Source organism: Vulpes vulpes, chromosome 2 (assembly GCF_048418805.1).
Source record: "Vulpes vulpes isolate BD-2025 chromosome 2, VulVul3, whole genome shotgun sequence".
Taxonomy (NCBI): Eukaryota; Metazoa; Chordata; class Mammalia; order Carnivora; family Canidae; genus Vulpes; species Vulpes vulpes.
The window spans coordinates 18,699,232-18,713,559 of record NC_132781.1 but is presented as its reverse complement, the minus strand read 5'-3'; the positions used below and the strand labels follow the sequence as shown (position 1 = coordinate 18,713,559).

General features: G+C 48.1%; 1 non-coding gene across 1 annotated transcript; it reads left to right on the top strand.

Annotated features, from left to right (window-relative positions):
• The first annotated feature begins 13,764 nt into the window (after positions 1–13,764).
• Positions 13,765–13,894, top strand: LOC112910697 (small nucleolar RNA SNORA33). Its single transcript, XR_003233294.2, has one exon. It is a non-coding gene; the product is annotated as a small nucleolar RNA SNORA33 (small nucleolar RNA).
• The last annotated feature ends 434 nt before the right edge of the window (positions 13,895–14,328 follow it).

Below are 14,328 nucleotides of genomic sequence, written 5' to 3'. Positions count from 1 at the left end.
TCTCTCTCTCTTTTCCCTCTTCCTGGTCTTTCATTCCTATCTCTGTTCCTGCTCCAGTGAGTGGCTATGATCTGGAGTTGCCTTCTACTTCACCCAGTGCAGATTTTCCCCCCCAGCGAGACTCCTAGTAGCTCTGCCTCCACCTGGACCACCAGCTCAGCATCCTTGCTACCAGCCCCTACGAAAGAAGTTCATTCCTCCACCTCCCCTGGATAAAGCATCCCCTCTTCAGTGGGTGCACCCCCATGCCTGGGCACAGAGGAACAAGTCACAGGAGAGAGGGAACCTACTAGAACCTGCAGGAACTCAGAAATGAGAAAGGTACAGATCCCAGAGCCAAGTGGAACCCAGTGTAAGTTCAAATAGCTGGATGCATGGTCAGCCAACCAGATTAAAAGAAGAGCTCTCCTGAGGCAGGGAGGAGGAGGGTAGAAGGAGCTGGGGTCTGGGGCCAGGCCCAGAGGGGTAAGGGTGGTGAGGTGGACACTGGAGAGCTGTGTGCTTGGCGGGAGACCAGGGGTTCTAAGATGAGGGCCGGAATGGGCGGAGGGGGGATGTGGCCTAGACTTGACCCCTGGAAGCCCAGACGAAAATGTCTGGCATCAATGTGAGGGGCACGGAGGCTCCTGTGTGGGGCCCTGGGCAGGGGAGAAGCAGCCTCTCTTTTGGTACCCCTGTGCACCAGGTAGAGGCAGGCACAGGGGAGAGAGTGGAGACTGTCCTGTCACCCTCCCCCAGGCAACCTGGTGTCTCTGAAACCCAAAGGCCCCAGCAGCCCCTCCTGCCCTTCCCTGCTCAGGCACAGTTGGTGACAGAGAACCAACTCTGAAATAAACACCATATAAGAACAACAACCCCCAGAAACTCCAAAGGGCTTTGATGTCGAGGCCAAGGGTTTTGACTAAACAAACTGGAAGCGATTTAGGCCGGAACGCTGGCGGCATGCTGAGGCGGCTGCAAGGGGGATTAATCCGGCCACCAGGAGCTAGGAGGGGACTCTCCCCTCCCTGTCCCCCAAATCAGAGAAGCGCAGGTGTGGGCATCTTCCTCATTTCCGTCCTTCCTCCTGCCGGAGGGCTGGGCCCTGTGGGGACCCTATGTCCGCCCAGCAAATGCACAGGGAGGGCAGGCAGGCGGTGTCCTCCCCATCTCTCCCCACTCAAGCCCCACTCCATTGCCCTCCATTGCTACCAAGTCTTCTCCTCCCCAGCTAGTCCTTACAACCAGTGTCTTATAAGGAACAACTCATTCTGGGAATAGATCTTGCCGCATCTGAAAAGTCCTCAGCCCTGTCACAGACATCGACAGCCGTCAGGTCCAACTAGAGAGTGAGGAGTTCAATCCTTGGAGCCTCATTGATTTCCTCCATAGAAGGTGGCCTCCCTGAGGACAGGAACTGTGTCTTGTTTGTCTCTGCTCCCTGGTATCTACCGTAGTGTCTAATGAAGGTCGCTAGGAAGTACATGTTTGTTGAGTGAACAAGTGAATTACCGCTTGGGGGAATCATGGTGAGTGAAAGTTCTTGCTCTATCATAAGGCTCATTTCCTCTGCAAAAAGGCAATTCCCAGCTCATAAGTGGGCTTTTTTTTTTTTTTTTAAAGATTTATTTACTTATGCGGCCCCTGGGTAAGCTTCACTCTTGAAGCTCAGGTTATGATCTCAGGATCCTGGGATAGAGCCCTGCGGTGGGCTCCCTGTTCACTGGGGAGTCTGCCTCTCCCTCTCCCCCTACCCCCCGCCCCACCCCTGCTCCTGTGCTCTCTCTCTCAAAATCAAAATCTTTTATTTATTTATTTGAAATAGAGTGAGAGCATGCAGAGGGAGAGGTAGAGAAGATACTCCTTGCTGAGCAGACACCTAAGGAGGGCTCCATCCCACCACCCTGAGATCATGACCTGAGCTTTAAGAGTCAAATGCTTAACCAACTGAGCCACCCCAGTGCCCCTCATAAGTGATTATAAGTGATTATACACATACACACATATATTTACTGTTGATACAAAATGTATGTGAAGTGCCCAGCCCAGGGTAGAGTGTGCACCAGGTACACCATGACTGGTCACAAGTATGATTTAGGCTGCATCCCAACTGGTCTGTATTTCATTTGTAGCAAAAAGAACTTACATTTAAAACACCTGGGTGGCTCAGCGGTTGAGCGTCTGCCTTGGGCTCAGAGTGTGATCCTGGAGTCCCAGGATCAAGTCCCATATTGGACTCCCTGCGAGGAACCTGCTTCTCCCTCTGCCTGTGTCTCTGCCTTTCTCTCTGTGTATCTCTCATGAATAAATAAAATCTTTAAAAAAATAAAGAAATAAAAAATACAGATCGTATTTATTTATTCATGAGACACACGGGGAGAGAGAGAGAGAGAGAGAGAGAGAGAGAGAGGCAGAGATACAGGCAGAGGGAGAAGCAGGCTCCATGCAGGGAGCCTGATGTGGGACTCTATCCCAGGTCCCCAAGATCATGCCCTGGGCCAAAGGTGGCGCTAAACCGCTGAGCCACCCAGGCTGCCCCTAAATAAGATCTTTAAAAAAAAAAAAAAAAAAAAAAAAGAACCTACATTTGTGAATGTGCACAGAGGGGCTGAGAAGAAAGAGGCTCAATTCTCCTTCCAGGGTAGCCATTCAGGCAGGCGGGCAAGGCAAGAGCATCTCCTTCCTCTGCCCAACCTTCAAGTGTGAAGAAAGCAGAAGAGTTCTGGAATCTTGTGGTGGCTTCCACCATTAAAGACCCCACCCCCAAAAGAGCCCCTCTGCTCTGTAAGGAGGTTCCCCCTGGCTCTTTCCTCTGACTGTACCTTGGCTGTTTCTATCCCTCATACCCCTTGCTGAAGGCCATCTGCCTTCCTGCCTTTTTTTTTTTTAATCTTAATTACTGTTTTACATTTAATCACTAAGTCTTGAGTAATAAGATCCAAAAAGGATTGGTGAGGTCTCCCCAGGCTGGACTGACTCTCACAAAGGAAAACAAAACAAAAAAAAAGGAAGCCATTCAGAGACCCACACACATGCTTACACACTTTCTTAGGCAGACATCCATGCAGGGTCCTGGACATTAAAAAAGAAGTACCAGGAACACAGGTGTGCCGCACACACATATGGACACACTTAGATATACACACATACTGTCTCCAGCACAAGTGTCTACACACACACACACACACACACACACACACACACATTAAGCACCAACAAAGAAACCCCAACAAAGTGGCGCGCGCGTACAGGGACTCACGGGAGGCCTGATGACTGTACTTCCAGCTTCACCTCCCAACTCAAGCACAAAAATCTGTCTCCAATTATCTGGCCCGTGTTGGGAGCAACAGGAAATCCAGAGCTGCCTCTGTCTTCTGGGGGAGATGCCGGGATTTCAGCCATTTCTCCATCGTTGAAAAACAAAAGCCTTCTGGCCTCACGTCCTTCTCTCTGCGTCCAAGTCAGCTGGGGCTAGAAGGGTGTGGGTGGGGGCCGGAGGGGGTGTAACATGGAGCCTAAGAACAGCTTGACTAAGAACCGCTTAAGGAGCCTGGGAAAGGGGCCAGGGGTCTCTGAGCCCTGAGCGTGAGCCTTTCAACCTTCGTCCCAAAGACTGAAGAGGGCAGTGGCTCTGGTGGAGAATAGGGGCCTTCGGCAGGGACCTTGGAAGCAGTAATGATCCTAGATACCAGCTCGTAATGTGACAATGCAGCACCGTGGAACCACCACCAGATTTGCAATCAGACTGGGCTCAGGTCCCAGATCTGCAGTGAGCCAGCTGCCAGTGATCTCACTTCTCAAAGCCCCACTTAGAGAATGGTGGTGGTACCAGTGACACACCCTTAGAGGATGTGAGGTGGGCCCAGCACTAGTGTAGCTGGGGAAAGTGACCATGAAGGTCCTTCCTGGCTGTGGGATGGTCTCCCAATCAGCCAAGTTCCCCCTAGAACTGGGAGCTCTCCTGGTCTCCTTCAGATGCACTTGCTACTCCCACAGAAGACAAAATACTGGGAGTGCCTAGGTGTCTCAGTAGGTTAAGCATCTGACCCTTGATTTTGGCTCAGGTCACGATCTCAGGGTTGTGAGATCGAGCCTTGCATTGCAGCCTGCTTGGGATTCTTTCCCTCTCTTACTTCATGCCCCCCTCAAAGAGAGAGAGAGAGAGAGAATATTGTTTTGAGATACTTTGGGTCCACTCCTTCATCCTCCTTCCTTTAGCAGATGGAGCAGCTCTCACCATCTTGCAGCTTTCCCACTTGGCTGCACAGCCCACACCCCAACATGCCCATTCCTGAAGTTCCTTATGTCAATGGAAGTGGGGTGGGGTGGTGGAAAGACCACTGCATTTGGGGGTCTTTCCTGTTTTTAAAGGCAGCTACCCCTAATTCAGCCCAGCCTTAACTTCCACGGGCAATAGGCACTCCACCTGGCTTTGTTTGAGGGAGTGTTAGAGATTGTGACTGCAGGGGCGCCTGGCTAGCTGGGTCAGAAGAATGAGCGACTCTTGATCTCAGGGTTGTGGGTTCGAGGCCCCATGTTGAGGGTAGAGATTACTTAAAAATAAAATCTTAAGGAGGGGCCTGGATGGCTCAGGTGGTTAGGCGTCAGACTTGGGCTTGGGTCCTGAGCTCCGAGTTCTGGGATGGAGCTCCAAGTGGAGCCCTGCATCAGGCTCTGTGCTCAGGGGGAGAGCCTCCTTCTCCCTCTCCCTCTGCTCCAGCCCCCCACCCAGTGCTCAGTCTCTTTCTCTCTCTCTCTTTCAAATAATAAATAACATTTTTTTAAAAATAAAATATTAAAAATTAAACAGATTGTGACCATTATATGGCATGGTTCTCAAGGGCTTTAAGGAAGGAGCTTCAGAAAGACTCTTGACACAACCCTAGTCCTTCTCTGTGGCTTCAGCACTTCATAGAATTTGCAGTTGGGAACCTACTGCTCTATGAAATAGTATTTAACTGTTTTAGTCTAAGTTCCTCCACCAGACAGGGGTTCCCAGAGACCAAACTCTGTCTCCCCCATCAGACGGGGAGTTCCGGGTCACGCTCTCAACACTCCAGTCAGGTATTGGCCCAAGCACACCTGGAGAGCAGGACTGTGTGCTGTACTGGGAGGGCAGCGGGTCTCGACTGGGCAGCCCCTCCCCAGCCTGTGGAAAGGGACAGGTTTAATCCAGACTCTCATGGGCACTTGAAACAAAGGGATGCTAAACCCATAGAGTAAGCTGGAAAGGAAGAGTCCCCCTTCTCTTCTTTATATGTGAAAGATCTGGGATGGGCTGACAGGGTGGATGGGGAACAGCAGAAATATGGGGAGAAGGAGAAGGGAATGAGAAGAGGGGAATATGTGAGTGCCACTTGGTCAGGAACAGCTTTACACAAGGGGGCTGGAGGGTAATGAGAGGGTCCCTTAGGGGGGCCTGCTTGACACTCATCAACGGTGGAGCTGGGGCTTGGGTTTCCACTGCCAGTCAGCAGACACCTAAGATCCCAGAGCAGGGTCAGAAGCTCAGATGACCCCCTCTTCTCTCTTGGAAAGCATGGAGAAGACACCTTATCTTCCCCCTTTCAGGCCCCCACCATATGACTTTTTAACAGGGATTCCCAATGTGGGGTCAAGGGCCATGAAACAGTCCAGCTCTGGAATTCACAGGTCCCTGCTCGGCCTGTCCAACCTGGCCCTCAGAGGATTGCTCAGAGAGTCCACCCACAGTCCGAGCGGCCCTCCTTTGAAGGCCAGGCAGAGCGGTTCAGCTTTCCAGACTGCGGCGGGAGTGAGTCACGGTCTAACAATGTGATCTGTCAAGTGCTGCAGCTCCCTGGGCTGGTCTTGCCCACAGCCTCTTGCCGCCTGGGTTCTCCCTGGGCGTTCCTCAATCTCACCAAATGTGGAGCTCGTGCTGGCAGCTTTTCTGTGCACTCCCCGCCAACCCCAGCGCCAGTTGACTTTTATAGTATAGCAGACCTGATGAGGGCCCCCAGCCAGAGAGATGGTCCAAGGTGGAAAATGCCAGAACTATGGGGCACCTTTCCCAGGATTTGAGTCCAGACTCAGAGTGAAGAGTTAGGGCCGAGGGAGAGCAAAGGGAAAGAAACTGAGGTCTGTGTGGCAAAGATTCAGATGAGCATGGAATTCAGTATAGGAGGTTAAGAGTGGATATGTACCCCAAAACTTTGAACAGTATATATATATATATTTTTTAAATATTTTATTTATTCATTCATGAGAGACACAGAGAGAGAGAGAGGCAGAGACACAGGCAGAGGGAGAAGCAGGCTCCAGGCTGAGAGCCAGATGTGGGACTCCGTCCTGGGACTCCAGGATCACGCCCTGGGCCAAAGGCAGGCACTCAACCGCTGAGCCACCCAGGTATCCCTGAACAGTATACTTTAAAAGGGTGAACTTTCTGAAATGTGTATTATAAATTTCAACGAAGCTGGTTTGTAGGGTTTTTTTATATTTTAAAAAAGATTTTATTTATTGGACAGAAAGAAAGAGAGAAAGAACAAGTAGGGAGAGCGGCAGGCAGAGGGTCTGCAGGGAGCCCAACGTCCTGGGATCAGGACCTGAGCTGAAGTGAAGCCAGATGCTTAATCAACTGACCCACCCAGGTGCCCCTGGTTTGTGTTTTTTAAAAGACAAGTGTCTGAGTGGGCTGTAGGTGAGTGTGTTCCCACAGGGAGGTCATTCATGTTGGCCTTGTGGGGTAGGTAGGGGTGAAAGAGAAGATGTTTACAAGGACCCGGCTGCCTCTAGGTTTGAGTGGATCTGGGTTAGACTAGAGCAATGGCACCTATGTGGATGGTGGGGTTGGGACAAGCCCCTGCCCATGGAGATCCAAGTGAGACTCATCCAGAGCCGCAGGGGAAGGAGAGAGATGGCTTTCCATTTCTCCTTCCAAGAACTCAAAGTGAACAAATGCTCCTCCTTCCAGTCATTAGACACGTTAACCATGGTACCCTTTCTCATCCAAGGCCCCATCCAGAACTTGTTGGCCCTGCTATGAGCCTCAATGTCCACATTGGACACCCTGAAACACCACCACCCAAATGACCCCTTCCACTGATTCAGTTAACAGTGTGCATTTCCCAACAACCTTGAGACCCACCCACAGAAAACAAGGCAAACAAGGGATGCATCTAGTCTCATTCAGGGCTCTTATGTTTTCACTCTTTTCATCTGATGTTTTTAATTCTCACTTTTGATTTCCATTGCACAACAAGGCAGGATATAAATAACATTTTTTATTTTTTGCCATATTTATTTATTTACCCATGAGAGACACACAGAAAGAGGCAGAAACATAGGCAGAGGGAGAAGTGGGCTCCCCATGGGGAGCCCGATGTGGGACTCCATCCTAGGACTCCCGGATCACTACCTGAGCCAAATGTAGATGCTCAACCACTGAGCCACCAAGGCACCCCTAAATAACATTTTAAAAATATCATTTGCAAAACACTCTCATATACATTTTTTCTTTTGGTGCTCAGAACAGCCCACGTGGAAGGTAAAGTTTAAGCTATTTCTATTTTGAGGCCGAGAGAAATTAAGGGACTCAATTAAGGTCACCTGGCTATTGAACAATGCAGTGGGAACCAAAACTCATATCCAAACCCTGAGATATGCCACCTTCCTCTGCAGAAGGCACCAGAAGCAAGCCCTGGAGAAGGACCAGGTTGTCTTCCTGCTGTCTTGCCAGTGTACACATCACCACCCAACAATGCAGACAGGCCTTTAATGGAGAAGTGTCTGTGCCCATCTGCTCAATGTGGGAGACCAGAGCCGCAGGGGAAGGAGAGAGATGGCTTTCCATTTCTCCTTCCAAGAACTCAAAGGAATGTTCCTCCTTCCAGTCATTAGACACGTTAACCATGGTACCCTTTCTCAGCAAAAGGGCAAACAAGACACTTTTCTCCCAAGCCTTAGGCACAGGTTCCTACTGTTCTCTGGAAGGCTGATAGGATCTCCTGACTTCACTGGGGCAGCTCTGCCTTAAGACCCCTTTCAGAGGAGAGTCCACAGGGGTGATTGCAGTGGTGGTGGCCGTGGGTCCCCAATTCTTCCCATTTTCCAAACTTAAAGCGGGGAAAGAAAACAGGCCACACAGTCAGGAGAGCCTCTTTGTTAACAAACATGGATCAACTATAGGTGACACAAGGATGGGTCACACAGTCTCTGCTTCCCAGTCTTCAGGCTGAGGTGCCACAGGAATGAGGATGCAAGATACAGCAGACATGAGTCATGAAAGAAGTATACACGACGAAGCCAGACTAGGGAACTAAGTGGGAAATCTGGGGGATCTGAACAGAGGCTCTCAGGTCAATTATATTTGGGAAGGACCCAGAAGGATATGTAAAATTCATCTTCTTTCTTCTTTATAAAAATTTATTACCCTTACTTTTTAAACAAAGGGTGGGGTGGGAAGAGAGAGAGAGAGAGAGAGAGAGAGAGAGAGAAGCGGGCATCATTGATGGAAGGGGAGCAAAGAGGAAGGTGTTCTAGGCACAGGAGGCCTGGCAGGGGCAAAGGCACAGGGATGGAATGTGGGCCCACTTGGGAAGCATTGAGTAATTCAGTTTGATTGGGCATGAGGTAGTGGAAAGAAGGACTGGAAAGGTAGACCAGAGCCATATCACCACGGGGGCCCCTAAATTCCAAGCTAAGGAATTTGCACTTCATTTAGTAGGCCACAGGGAACCTCCACAAGTGACTGGATTACAAGTGTGCTTTAGGAGGAAAACTCCAGCAGCCATGCGTGGGATGAACTAGAGGTAGAGGTCCCATTAGTTAAGCGACTAGAGAATGATGTGGGCCTTCATATGGACACCATTCTTGGGAACTGGAAGGCAGGAAGATACTCATCCAAAGCTCCCGTCTTGATTCCATCTTTATTCTGAGGACAGATACAGAGATGAACAAAGACACAAGCTCTAGCTGATTCATATATAGCCTTGTGGAGAAGGCAATAAAGGAGCAGTTATCCTGCAATAGGGTCAAGTGCACAACAGGGTCAAGTACTCAGGGACTGCAAAAAAAAGGGGGGGATTTGAGAAATGGTTCAGAGGTTTCCCATGTAGAAAAGAACACTGACCCTCACATTTTTTCTTCCCTGATTTAGTCTAAATAGTGCTGCTCATAGATGCATTTGTGTTTAGCTGGCATCTAATCTGAGGAAGTTTTGCCAAGCCAATCATAGGGCAAATGATCCCACTGAACACAGACAAATGTCCAGGTTCTCTGTTCACCCTCCTAACACCTAGAGGGGGAGGGGTGGGAAAACCCAAGCAGGGACTAACCCACTGGACTGGGTGGTTTGAGAAGCCCAAGGACCCAGTGTTAATTCTGACCTGAAGACACATGTCCCCACCTCTCAGCTTTGCTTAATTGGGTTGCAGGAATTAGTCTTGAGAACAGAGAAAAGGCAAGAAACCACATTCTCCTCACTCTTAAGCCTCTAAAGAAGAGGTCAAGTGAGGTCACCCCTGCTTGACCTGGTGAGGATGGCCAAGCAAGGAAAATGGCTTTTTGGGAGATGTCATAAGGCAGGCCAGCAAAGGGCAGGCAGGAAGAGAGAGGGAAAGTCAGACCAGGGACAGCTGGGGAGGATGCCCCAAGGTGGTGCCTGGCACAGAGGAGGCCTCTGCTAATTATTTTACAGATTGCATGAATCAGCCCCAGAGGTCAGGGGGCACTCATTTTAGGAGAAATGCAACTAAAATGGCAGCAAGAAACCACCTTTCACCTATTGGATAGGCAAAGATCAGGAGGCTTGGTAAGATTCTGTGTCAGTGAGGGTGTAGGAAACATCCCCTCCAATGTCCTGCTGATGCAGCCATAAGTGGATAGCTTCAGTGCAAGGCAATTTAGTAGTATGGATCAACATTACAAATGTGTGTAATTTGCAGGCAAGCAATCTCACTTCTGGGAATTTATCAAGCAGATATGCACATGTGCAAAGTGACCTATATACAGTGTATTTATTTGCAGCTTTGCTTGTAAGGTACGATTAGAAAATAAAATAATCGGGGCTGGTAAAATTGATTATGGCTTATCCTCAATTAAACACAGGTATTATGAATTATGACATGGACTGATCTGTAAGATCAATTGTCCAAAAAAACTATAGGAAAAATAGTGTGTATAGTACGCACGATTTGTGTGAACAATAGAAAACAACATATGCATGTTTGTATGCTGTCCTGAGTATAGGAAGAAAAATACATATTTGCTTATAAAAGCATAGACTATGTCTAGAAAGAAACACTAGAAAACTTGGGTTTGCCCCCCAGGATGATGAACTGGGTTAGCTGTGGAGCGGGAACATTGTATACTCATTTGTACCTTTAAAATTTTGTGCTAGGTACAAGTAGTACTTACCAAAAACATTTTTAGTACAAGCAAATTAAAAAGGAGAGAACTGGTCAAGGAGGCTTATGGTTGTTTCCTCCAACAGGGGCTCCCGGAGCAGTCCTGTCCCTGTGTGCTGGTCTACAGCACCCCCTGCTGCTGCTTGTGAGCACTCTCAGCGCAATGTGGGTGTGGGGGTGACAGAGCAGGGGATTCTTTGAGGGAGCACTGGGGTCTCTTTAAACAAAGAAAGTGGAAAAAAAATAAACAAAGAAAGTGGAAAGGACGGCATGCAATATTGGAGCTGGAGGAGATTCAGACAGGACAGGATGTGCCCTGTGGCATCAGAGGTGTAGCAAGCTGGGCGCTGGGAATGAGCAGTCCTGGGTTCGAGTCCCGACCCTGCCCTCCCTGGCTGTGTGCTCTTGGACACATGACCCTCTTAGTAAGTCTCAGCTCTTACCCCGTAAATTGCTCTAATAATATTTACCTCTAGGGTTGTTTTGAGGATCCAGTAGGGCACAGAGTGTAAACAGTGCTTTAGAATCGGAAAAGAGCTATAAAATCTAGGGGATTATTTTTAACTAGCCCCTCTCATTTTATGAGGAAATAAGAGGTAGTATAGGGCAGTGGTTAAGACAAGGATTCTGCAGCCAGAACTGCTGGACTTGGAAGCCTAGTTTTACCACTCATGGGCTGGGATGATCTAGGGTAAATTAATTTGGAGACTTTCATTTTTCGTCTATGAAATAGGGTTAATAATGACATTTTCATACGTTGTTGTGAGGATTAAGGGAATAAATACACACAAATAAAGCATTTGGTATAGTGTCTGGCACACATGCAGTGCTGAGTAAGCATCTGCTATTATTGATTCCTTATAAGATCTACAATGCTTATGTACCTTATGTAGGACCTTGACACATATGAGCGAGTCTTACCATTTTATAGGTGAAGAAACTGAAGCATGGAAAGGGGATGTGACTTGCCCAAGCCACCCAACTAATGAGTACTAATAATTCTCCTTCCAAAGAACCTTAGGCATCTCCTGGACATTAGCACTCTAGTTCAGAGGGCATTCCCAGGTGGGAGTGTATTTCTTACTCCCCGCAAACTGAAGAAAAACTGGACTGGATGGGGAATGGAAGAAGGTGGGAGAAAGGGGGGGCATGAGGAAGAGAAGCTGTCCTGGGGGAAGATATGGAGACTAGGCTTGTGGGGAGACGAGAGGCATGCTGTGTCAGAGTCTAGGAGAATTTGGCAAAGAGATGTGGCATGACCAGGAAACCGAGTGGGAATTGGGGGTCTGGGACACTGAAGAACTTAGGGGAGAGATTCAGGCCAGGGGATTTTCAGGGGATTTTCAGCCAAATTCTTAGTAGGGAGGAACTGAGATCATGATGATAATGACCATCCTCACTGTTGAACAGTTATTTCCTGAGACGGGCAAGATGGTGTAGTGGAAAGAGCACTAATAAGAATGTTTAAAAAAAAAAAAAAAGAATGTTTTTATCATCTATGATGTGCCAGGTGATCAAATGCATGGAGGTAAAAGACTGCTCTTTGCTAATCGGGGGCCCGTGGGCAGTTTTCTATAACTTCTGAGATTCTGTTTTCATAACAGGCATAGTAATCCCTGATGGCGCTCTCATGGAAGATGAAGTTAGGCAACAATGGATGTGAGAGCCATCACGGTGCCTGGTCTCCTGAGGGCACTCACGAATGTCGAATGGAGCATCCCTGTGTATGGCACTGAGCCAGGTACTATGAAGGAGACAAGAAGCACAAGATGATGGGGCGCCTGGGTGGTTCAGTGGTTGCGCATCTGCCTTTGGCTCAGGTTGTGATCCCGAGGTCCTGGGATCGAGTCCCACATAGGGCTCCCAGCAGGGAGTCTGTTTCTCCCTATCCCTATGTTTCTGCCTCTCTCTGTATCTCTCATGAATAAAGAAATACAATCTTTTTTTTTTCTTTTTTAAAGAAGAAGCCCGAGATGAGAATACTGCGGCCAACGGGCAGGCTTGAAGTCTAGTTGAACAGACAGGACACATAAAACGTTTAAAGACAAAACCAAATGAAAGTCACCATTTTACATTTCAAGGACTGGAATGAGTAGCTGAACAGTTTGAGGAATGAGCACCCCACCAAGGGCTGAACTGCTGAAGGAGGCTCCCTGAAGACGTGTGAGTGAGACCTTAGGGGACCTAATTCAGTTGAGAAGAAGGAGGTGTGCCCCAGGTGGAAAACAGAGTAAACCTACAGGATGAGAAAGCAGTGAGCAGAACTAGTGCTTACTGAGTGCCTGCGCCAGATCGTGCACTTTGCCTTGGGCTTTCCCAGACCTAACCTTCCTGGATCCTCACCACCACTTGTGAGTGCTTGTCTCTCTCCCCGTTTTATACATGAGAGATATTGAGAATCAAAGAAGTTAAGTAACTCACTTATGATCACTCTTCATAAATGGGTGAATCAAAATTCAAACCCAGAGCTCTGGCCACAAAATCCACATGAAGGAACTAAAGTCAGCAATATGAGGCTAAGGAAATCTATGTGTTACACTCATTCGTTCATTCAACTACTATTTAGTGAGTGTTTGCTATGTGCTAGGCATTGTGCTAAGTGCTGTCTGGGCCACCATGAACAAAACAGATCCCTGCCCTAACAAGGCTACATAGCATGGAAGGCTGGCAGATTTTAAAAAGATCTATAGCCAAATAAGTGCTATGAGGGACACAAAATGAGAGCGTACTATGAGAGAATAATGCAGGTCCTTGGTAGGCTGGGGAGTCAGCACAAGCCTCTCTGAGGAAGTCACATTTAGGTGGAAGATTGAAGAATGAGTAGAATTGGCTGAGGGAAATGGAGTCCCAAGTCAGAGGAGCATTCCAGGTAAAAGAAATAGAAAATGCAAAGGCCCACAGGAAGAAACTAGAGACTGTTTGGAGGAGTCTTGTGAAGGCAGGAGGGTGCTGAGGGGAGGCTGGGGGGTGTGGCACAGGCCATATAACACAGATCCACATACACCACATTAGGAACTTTGGACTGGATCCTCAGTGCACTGAGAAACCAGTGATGGGTTTTAAGCAGGAGAGTGACGTAATCCAACTGATGTCTGAGAAAAATCATTCTGGGATGCTGTGTGGAAGAGGATAAAGAGGCCAAGAGCGGAAGCAGCAGCAAACTGCAGTCACCTTGGAAGGCTGGTGGTGGCTTGGATGGGGATGGAAGTGTGTCTTGAGGTGAAGTACTGAGAATGAAGTGGATATGAGGAGGGTAAGGAGGGTTTTTGCAAAGTTCACTCTGAGGTCTGAAGATGTAATTCTAGAGGTAGGGAAGTCTGGAGGAGGAGCAGATTTGGGACAGCAGGGAGTGGGCCAGGAGTTTACAGGACTGTGGGCACAGGGAAGGTGGGAATATGATTTGAAAATATTCAACTCTAAGCCAGCCAATGAATCTGCTTACCTGAATGTGTTTCTGCGGAAATTTAAAAATCGCTGGCAATAGTAATGCCATGCTACAAACCTTAAAGACATTGAAGTCCTTAAGGTCCCTGAAAATGGCTATAAGAAATTTTAATGTTGGGAAACATTTCCCTAAGACATGAGCTAACTTTGTAAAACTTCACCATAACTAGTGCTAACAACTTGGTAGAATTTCTAAATGTTTAAAAAATGGAAAAAAATTGAAAATATTCAATCCTTTTATAAAACAGAAATAAGTTGGTAGTTTGTTGGGACACCTGAGTGGCTCAGGGTTGAGTGTCTGCCGTCTGCTCAGGGCATGATCCTGGTCTAGGGATTGAGTCCCACGTCGGGCTCCCTGTGAGGAGCCTGCTTCTCCCTCTGCGTATGTTTCTGCCTCTCTCTGTGTGTCTCTCATGAATAAATAAATAATCTTTAAAAAAAACTGAAGAATGATTTTTAGATTTTTAAAAAAAATTTTTATTTATTCATGAGAGACACACAGAGAGAGGCAGAGACACAGGCAGAGGGAGAAGCAGGC